This window comes from Triticum aestivum, chromosome 3B (assembly GCF_018294505.1).
Source record: "Triticum aestivum cultivar Chinese Spring chromosome 3B, IWGSC CS RefSeq v2.1, whole genome shotgun sequence".
Taxonomy (NCBI): domain Eukaryota; kingdom Viridiplantae; phylum Streptophyta; class Magnoliopsida; order Poales; family Poaceae; genus Triticum; species Triticum aestivum.
This window is the reverse complement of record NC_057801.1, coordinates 98,718,370-98,727,798: the sequence shown is the minus strand read 5'-3', so window position 1 is coordinate 98,727,798 and position 9,429 is coordinate 98,718,370.

Below are 9,429 nucleotides of genomic sequence, written 5' to 3'. Positions count from 1 at the left end.
GGGCCCAGCGGCGGCGATGTGGGCGCGGCCCACGTGGCGGCGCGTGAGTGGGTGCGGCGGCGGGGCGGACAACGTCCGGCGCGGGCGGACACGTCCGGCCCGGCGCGGGGGAAGATGGATCTGTTTTTTTTAGCTAGGGTTTCGGACGGGGGAAGAAGAGATCCGAATGGAGGGGGTATAAATAGGCATAGAGGGAGCTAGGAGAGTCCAAATGAGGTGCGGTTTTCGCCCACACGATCGTGATCGAACGCTCTAGGACATGGAGCAGAGTTTGGTGGGTTTTGGGCCAAATTTGGAGGGTGTTGGGCTGCAACACACACGAGGCCTTCTCGGTCCCTCGGTTAACCGTTGGAGTATCAAACGAAGTCCAAATGATACGAAATTTGACAGGCGGTCTACCGGTATTAAACCAAGGCTGCTTGACAAGTCTCGGTCCAATCCGGAAATGTTTAATCCCCACACAAGAAAGAAAGGTAGAAATGACCACCGGAGGAGAACGGAACGCCGGATTGCAAAACGGACAACGGGGAAAATGCTCGAATGCATGAGATGAACATGTATGCAAATGCAATGCACGAGATGACATGGTATGAGATGCATGAAAACGAAAACAACACACGGAGACAAGGACCCGAACCTGAGAAATAAATATAACTTGACACCGGAAACGGCAAGAGTTGGAGTACAAATGGGGAAAGTTACATCTGGGGCGTTACAACACTCCACCACTACGAAAAGATCTCGTCCCGAGATCTAGGACTGAAAGAACTCCGGGTACTCAGAACGGAGGTGATCCTCGCGTTCCCAGGTAGCTTCACGGTCGGAATGGTGAGACCACTTAACTTTGAGGAATTTGATTGACTTGTTGCGAGTCTTGCGTTCAGTCTCTTGAAAAATAGCAACTGGATGCTCATGATAGGAGAGATCTTCTTGGAGCTCAATGTCCTCGAAGTTGACGGTGCGGTCAGGAGTCTTGAAGCACTTTCGAAGCTGAGAGACATGGAACACATCATGAACATTTGCAAAGTTTGAAGGAAGCTCAAGTTGATAGGCGAGGTCGCCTCTCTTGCTGACAATTTTGAAAGGTCCCACGTATCTAGGGGCAAGCTTCCCTTTGATACTGAAGCGACGAGTACCTTTCATAGGAGAGACGTGGAGGTAAACATGATCTCCGATCTCAAAAACCAGATCACGGTGCTTACTATCATAGTAGCTCTTCTGGCGGGATTGAGCTGCTTTGAGGTTATCACGAATGACTTTGCACATTTCTTCTGCCTCTGTGATTAGGTCATTGCCCAGCAGCTGACGTTCACCGGTTTCAGACCAGTTGAGAGGGGTACGGCACTTCCTGCCATATAGAATTTCAAAGGGGGCCTTGCCCGAACTTGCTTGAAAGCTGTTGTTGTATGAGAATTCAGCATAAGGAAGACAGTCCTCCCACTTCATGCCGAAAGAAATCACACAAGCCCTGAGCATGTCTTCGAGAATCTGGTTGACACGCTCGACTTGACCGCTTGTTTGAGGATGGAAAGCTGTGCTGAAGCGGATGTTGGTGCCCATGGCCTTCTGAAAAGAATCCCAAAACTTGGAGGTAAAGATGCTGCCACGGTCTGAAGATATCACTTGAGGAATACCGTGCAGAGAGACAATGCGAGAGGTATAGAGTTCCGCCAATTGAGCTGCAGTGATTGACTCTTTGATAGGCAGAAAGTGAGCCACTTTGGTGAGCTTGTCGATGACGACGAAAATAGCATCATTGCCACGCTTGGACTTTGGAAACCCAGTCACGAAGTCCATTTCAATGTGGTCAAACTTCCATTCTGGAATGGCAAGAGGTTGGAGGAGACCTGCTGGCCTTTGGTGTTCTGCCTTCACTCTTCTGCAGACATCACACTCGTTCACGAATTGAGCGATCTCGCGCTTCATTCGAGTCCACCAATAAGTTTGTTTGAGATCCTGATACATCTTCGTACTACCAGGGTGGATGGAGAGGAGAGAGTTGTGAGCCTCGTTCATGATCACCTTACGAAGTTCACCTTTGGGCACAACAATTCGATCCTCGAAGAAGAGAGTGTCCTTGTCATCAAGTCGGTAGCACTTGTACTTGGACTGACTCTTTGCAATACCAATCTTCACCTTCTTCACCATAGCATCAAGAAGTTGGGCTTGGAGAATCTGGTCTTCCAAGGTAGGAGAAACTTGAAGGTTGGCGAGGAAACCTTGAGGAACAACTTGCAGATTAAGCTTGCGGAAAGCTTCACAAAGCTCGGGTTGATAAGGCTTGAGAATCAGACTGTTGCAATATGCTTTTCTGCTCAAAGCGTCAGCAATCACATTAGCCTTGCCTGGAGTATACTCGATACTCGGATTGTACTCTTGAATCATTTCGACCCATCGAGTCTGCCTGAGGTTGAGATTAGGCTGAGTGAAGATGTACTTGAGACTCTTGTGATCAGTGAAGATGTCCACTTTCCTTCCCAATAGAAGATGTCTCCAAGTCAACAAAGCATGCACAACTGCCGCCAACTCGAGATCATGAGTGGGGTAGTTCTTCTCATTAGGTTTCAACTGGCGAGAGGTATAAGCAACAACTTTCTTCTCTTGCATCAGTACAGCACCGAGACCTTGGAGAGAGGCATCACAAAAGACCTCGTACGGCTTGGTTTCATCAGGCGGAGTCAGAACTGGAGCAGTGATCAATTTCTCTTTCAAAGAGTTGAAAGCAATATCACACTCCGGAGACCAAACGTACTTGACGTGCTTCTGAAGAAGATTTGAGAGAGGCTTGGCGATCTTAGAAAAGTTTTCAACGAATCTTCTGCAATAGCTTGCGAGACCGAGGAAACTGCGGAGTTGCTTCACGTTCTGAGGAGGTTCCCAATTCACAATTGCAGACACCTTCTCAGGATTCACGGAAATGCCCTTGGCAGAGATGATATGACCAAGATAAAGAACCTCATCGAGCCAAAATTCACACTTGGAGAACTTGGCGTAGAACTGATGTTCTCTGAGCTTGTCAAGAACCAAACGCAAGTGCTTGGCATGATCTTTCTTGTTCTTCGAGAAAACCAGAATGTCGTCGAGATAGACCAGAACGAATTCATTGGTGTAGGGGTTGAAGATGAAGTTCATCATGCGAGAGAACGTCGGAGGAGCGTTGGCGAGGCCAAAAGACATGACGGTGTATTCATATGAACCAAAACTTGTTCTGAACACCGTCTTGGGAATATCTTGCTCACGAATACGAATCTGATGATAACCCATACGGAGATCAAGCTTGGAGAATACTTGAGCACCCTTGAGTTGTTCGAACAGCTCATTGATGTTGGGAAGTGGGTATTTGTTCTTGATTGTCTTCTTGTTTACTGGACGGTAATCAACACAAAGTCGACTCGATCCATCCTTCTTCTTCACAAAAAGAACACCACAACCCCACGGAGAAGTACTAGGCCGAATGAGACCCAATCTTTCTTGCTCATCGAGTTGTTTCTTCAACTCCTTCAACTCTTCGGGGCCGAGCTTGTAAGGACGTTTGCACACAGGTTCCGTACCGGGCTCAAGTTCAATAACAAATTCAACTGGCCGGTGCGGAGGCATTCCTGGGAGCTCTTCTGGAAAGACGTCTTGATACTCACAAACAACCGGAATCTGTGAAATAGCATCCAATTCACCCTTCTCATTGAGAGAAAACAACCGGATGGTATTATCCCGGCGGCAAAGACAATGACATCCTCAGACGAATGAGTCAGTTGAATCTGCCTGGCTGCACAATCAAGCTGAGCTTTATGCTTAGAGAGCCAGTCTATCCCGAGAATAAGATCGATATCCGAGTTACCAAGAACCATAGGAGAAGCAAGAAACTTGAAATCGCCCATCGTGATAGCGACATCTGGCACCTCCAGACTTGCGCTCAAACGTTTGCCAGGAGAAATGATATCCATATGTTTACCCAAATGAGAAGAAACGAACTCATGCTTGGTAAAAAATGGCTTTGACATGAAACAATGCGATGCACCCGTGTCAAAAAGAACTTTTGCAGGAATATCATTAATAGGAAGGTTACCCATAATGACATCTGAAGAATCCTCAGCCTGAGCTGCATTCAGCATATTGACCTTGGCGTGCTTGGGATTGTGCTTCACCACAGCTGCACTTGCCGATCTGACAGGAGGAGGAGGAGGAAGACGCCTCTGGTTGGTACACTTGTTGGCATAGTGACCCTTCTGTTGGCACTTGTTGCACGTGACCTCTGAAAGCGGACGGTGATACGGAGCACTCGATCTTGGCGCTTGAAACGAAGACTTGTTCTGAAAGCCTGGGTTGGGTGGGTGGGACAAACCACTGCCACCTTTGCTCTTCTGCTGATACGGCTGACGGAACGGAGGAGGAGGAAGCCAATACTTCTGCTGCTTGACCACTTGAGTAGAGGAAGAAGGAGTAACATCTCTGGCACGCTTCCTGGAAGCATCACATATCATCTGAGCAGCCTCTTGCTTCAGTGCCATGTTGTAGAACTCATCGTATCTCAACGGCTCAAAGAGGACAAGAGCGAGCTGAATTTCCTCACGAAGACCACCCCTGAACTGATAGATCATGCTCTTCTCATCAGGAACATCCTGCTTGGCAAAACGGGCGAGCTTCTGGAACAACTTGTTGTAGTCATAGACAGACAAAGAGCCTTGCTTCAGATTGCGGAATTCCTGACGCTTACTCTCAACCACACTTTGAGGGATGTGATGAGCACGGAAATCTTGACGGAAATCGTCCCAAGTGATAACACGTCCACCTCTGGAATCCTTGTACTGCTGGAACCACTCTGCAGCCTGATCTTTGAGCTGGAAAGAAGCGAACTTGACGAAATCTTCAGGCCTGACGTTGCTACATTCAAAATGCTTGCCCAGATCCACTAGCCAATCGTCAGCATCGGTAGCCTCAACACAACCGCTGAACGTCTTTGGGCCATTTGCGAGGAACTGGTTCAGAGTAGCAAAGTGGTGCTGATTATGGCCTTGATTCCCTTGACTGCCTTGATTGCGCTCTTGAAGGATTTGCATGATCAACTGTGTATTTGCATTAGTAGCGGCCATCACAGCTTGCCATGCTTCCGGAGGAGGCGGAGGTGGAGGTGGATCAGGATTCGGAGTCGTGCGCGTTGGAGGAGCCATCCTGAAGAGGTTGACCACCATTAGCACATAGATAGACAACAATATAGAAGCTGAATCCAACGGAATGAAAATTGCAACATATAGTCTTCACATCCGAACAAAATGAACGAATGCATTCCTCTTGAAATGGTCACATATCCATAAATTGAGAAGCCACGTAGAATTAAGGAAGAGAAATAATTCAACAAGGTACGGATCAAGAACGAATAATCGGTAAGAAATCCCAATCTCAAACCAATATCCGTGGAAGAAGAACTAGAGCTACTAGAATTCCCACCTATGAAATTCCCGAACCTTTCCGGTTATGCAATCAGGTGTTTGGGATACAGGGGAAGCACAATATCTCACCCAAACTAGCAAATCCTACATCCAGCTGTATCCATCCTTCAACACATAACCAAGAAAACTTCGGAAACCATCTACCTCAACCTTCGAAAAGCATCCGTTATACAAGTTATGGCGATACTCCCGAACTCCCGCCCCAGTACTGGGTGGCGTCGAGGTTAGCTCACCAACGAACTGCATAAAAGAGATTTTCGATGTCGGCGAACATATCTCAAGTATACCAGAATTGCAACGATAAAATTGTGACGACAACACCTCGGAGCTCAACTCCCCGGGACACTGCCACAACCCCTAAAGACAGGAGGCACCAAGAACAATGTTCTCGTCACAAAACCATCGGAACAAAACCAAGATACTCGCGTGAACCTAAAATTTTTTTTTAGTGAAATTTGAGAAGAGAAGAGTCAAAACTCTACGCCAGGATGCCTTACCAGAGCGATGAGGAGACTGGGAAGTAAAAAGAATTCCTAAGCTCTCCGATATATAATTCCTAAGGACTCAAAACATTTTTCTAGACACAACTCGGCTGCTAAAAACGATCAAGCAATGGGGCTCCTAAGGTCGGGGAAGGCTCTGATTACCAACTTGTAACGCCCTCGATGCGGCTATAGCTCCCATGTGTCGAGGCACGACTTAGAGGCATAACCGCATTGAAAGCAATGTCGCAAGTCAGGCAATCATTACAACATCCCATGTAATATATAATAAAAGGGGGAGATAACATAGTTGGCTTACACTCGCCACGTCACATCAAAGTACATAAATAACATCCATCAAACAAACACTCATGGCCCGACTACGGCGCCAAAATAGAAAAGAACCCAACATGCGACAAGGTCCTGAATCGATAACCCCAACTAGGCACCACTACTGATCATCCGGAAAAGATACGTAGTATCGCTGAGAGTCCTCGTCGAACTCCCACTTGAGCTCGTAATCGTCAACTGGAGCAGAAACACCTGGACCTGCATCTGGAGTTGTAATATCTGTGAGCCATAGGGACTCAGCAATCTCACACCCACGCGATCAAAACTATTTAAGCTCATGGGAATGGATAAGGCAAATATATGTGGAGCTGCAGCAAGCGACTAGCATATGTGGTGGCTAACTTATACGCAAAAGAGAGCGAGAAGAGAAGGCGAAGCACGAGCGAGAAGCTAAAGGAACATCCTGCGCAAGCATAACTCCAACACCGTGTCCACTTCCCGGACTCCGCCGAGAAGGGGCCATCACCGTAACACACACGGTTGATTCATTTTAATTAAGTTTAGTGCAAGTCATCTACAACCGGACATTAACAAATTCCCATCCGCCCATAACCGCGGGCACGGCTTTCGAAAGATCAATCCCTGCAGGGGGGTCCCAACTTAGCCCATAACAAGCTCTCACGGTCAACGAAGGAATAAACCTCCACCCAAGACACACCGATCAGACTCGGTATCTCGGTACAACAAGATGATTCGACAGGTTAAAACAAGTCCAGCAACACCGCCCGAATGTGCCGACAAATCCCGATAGGAGCTGCACATATCTCTTTCCCAAGGCACGCTCGGATAGGTCAAGCTACGAGTAAAACCAAACCTCAAGTTTCCCCGAGGTGGCCCCGCAGGCTGCCTGGTTCGGACCAACACTCAGAGGAGCACTGGCCCGGGGGGGGGGGGTTAAAATAAGATGACCCTCGGGCTCCGGAAACCCAAGGGAAAAAGAGGCTAGGTGGCAAATGGTAAAACCAATGTTGGGCATTGCTGGAAAAGCTTTAATCAAGGCGAACTATCAAGGGGTTCCCATTATAGCCCAACCGCGTAAGGGACGCACAATCCGGGAACATAACACCGATATGACGGGAACTAGGGCGGCAAGAGTGGAACAAAACACTAGGCGAGAGGCCGAGCCTTCCACCCTTTACCAAGTATATAGATGCATTAAGATAACATAGCAATATAATGATATCCCAACAAGAAAATAAATGTTCCAACAAGGAACGGCTCCAGTCTTCACCTGCAACTAACAACGCTATAAGAAGGGCTGAGCAAAGCGGTAACATAGCCAATCAACGGTTTGCTAGGACAATGGTGGGTTAGAGGATCAACATGGCAATTGGGAGGCTGACAAGCAAAAGGTAGGCATCTTAGCAGTGGCAAGCAAAAGAGCGAGCAAACTAGCATAGCAAAGATAGTAGTGATTTCGAGGGTATGATCATCTTGCCTGCACAGTTGTCAGAGTTGACTGGATCCTCACAAGCAAACTCAACGGGCTCCTCGGTAGCGAACTCGTCTCCCGGCTCTACCCACAAGACAAACAAGCAACAAGGATACCATCAACCATGGGCAAGACCAAGCAATATGATGAAATGACGATATGCTATGCGGGATGCGATGCGGGATGCAAAATGCAAGATATGACAGGAAATGCATGAACCTGGCATCAACTTAGAAAACCAAGTGTGCCACTGGATAGAGGGGATGAAATCGCTTGAAAACGATATAAAGATCATAGGAATCGGAGCTACGGTTTAGAAATGGCAAGCGTTTTAAGATATGACACCGGTATGCGATTTGCAGCAAGTAGGCATCTAAATGCAACGAAATGAACATGCTACAGCCACCAAACATGAAAACAAAATACATGGCAGTGATGTACACAAGATGGTTGACAAAACACTAGCACTGAGCCATAGGAAAATTAATCCATTAAGAGGTTCAAACAAGCATGGTTAAAACGCAAATGCAAAACAGATTCCAGACTTAGTGAAATTAACACTAGTCTGAAATTTCAGATCACGATGCTCTCTTCGGAGCAGCAAAACAACATGATACAAAACCTGAACATGACAAGTAAGAACATGGCATGGAGCTACTCAACAAGATAAATAAAACCCCCAAAGTGACCTGGGGCCAAAAGGGTTCACAAAATACTCTACCGAGCTCACGAACATAGCTCGAACACAATCAGTTTTCAGACTTAGAGAAAACTGAGACACGCTGAAATATAACTCACGAAGGCATGTAAACGTGCTCGATGCACTCACTACGGTGCAAGTCATGGCAAGGAAAGCATATAACCAGCAAGAAGGCACAATGTGCTAGCTACACATGGCAAGAACAAAGGCATAGCATGCATGGAACACTAACGGTAGCATCGGCAAAATCGCAAACAAGTTGACGATCTGCCCAGATTAACAACGAAGCAAAAGTTGAGCTCGATTGAGTCAACCTAGAGCACTCCACATATGCCAACAAAGACATGGATGGAAAGAGCATAACATAAATATCAAAACTCCCTTACTGATCATCCTCAAAAGAGGCACGGATCACTAGGAAACAAGCTCGACATATAGCATCATGAACTAAAATATCCCAGACTTAGTGAAAATCACTAAGTCCCTGAAATCTGCAATCTCAGGTACCTCTCTTCGCAAGCTTGCACAAGACAACACACACATCCTAAAAATGCATGGGTGGCACCTATGGAAAGAAGACAAAATGCTTCACAATTCATCCCAAAGGGGCACAGGCATATCATGCACGAATTAAACACGACGAAAATGACAAAAGTGCATGATGAACTAACGGATCTGCAATTTAACTCATGAAGCCTCCTTCTATCAGCATTTTGGGTATCAAGATGACCTCAAATGCAAATGATGCAATGGAATGAAATGATGTACATGTCGAGGCGAAGATTTTGACATATCATACGCCCAAAACGGAGCTACGGTTGCGGAGATACAAGCAGTCAAAGATAGCACGAAAATCTGGGAGATTAGGGTTTCGGGGAGAGGTCAACCTAGCCCAGATCCAGATCTGGATCGGCACGCTTCCCGAGGCGGCGCCGGGGAACACTGTAGCTGGCCGGAAGTTGGCCGCCGGAGACGCGGGAGGAGGCCGGCCGGGGCGGATCCGGTGGTCGCCGGGGCGGT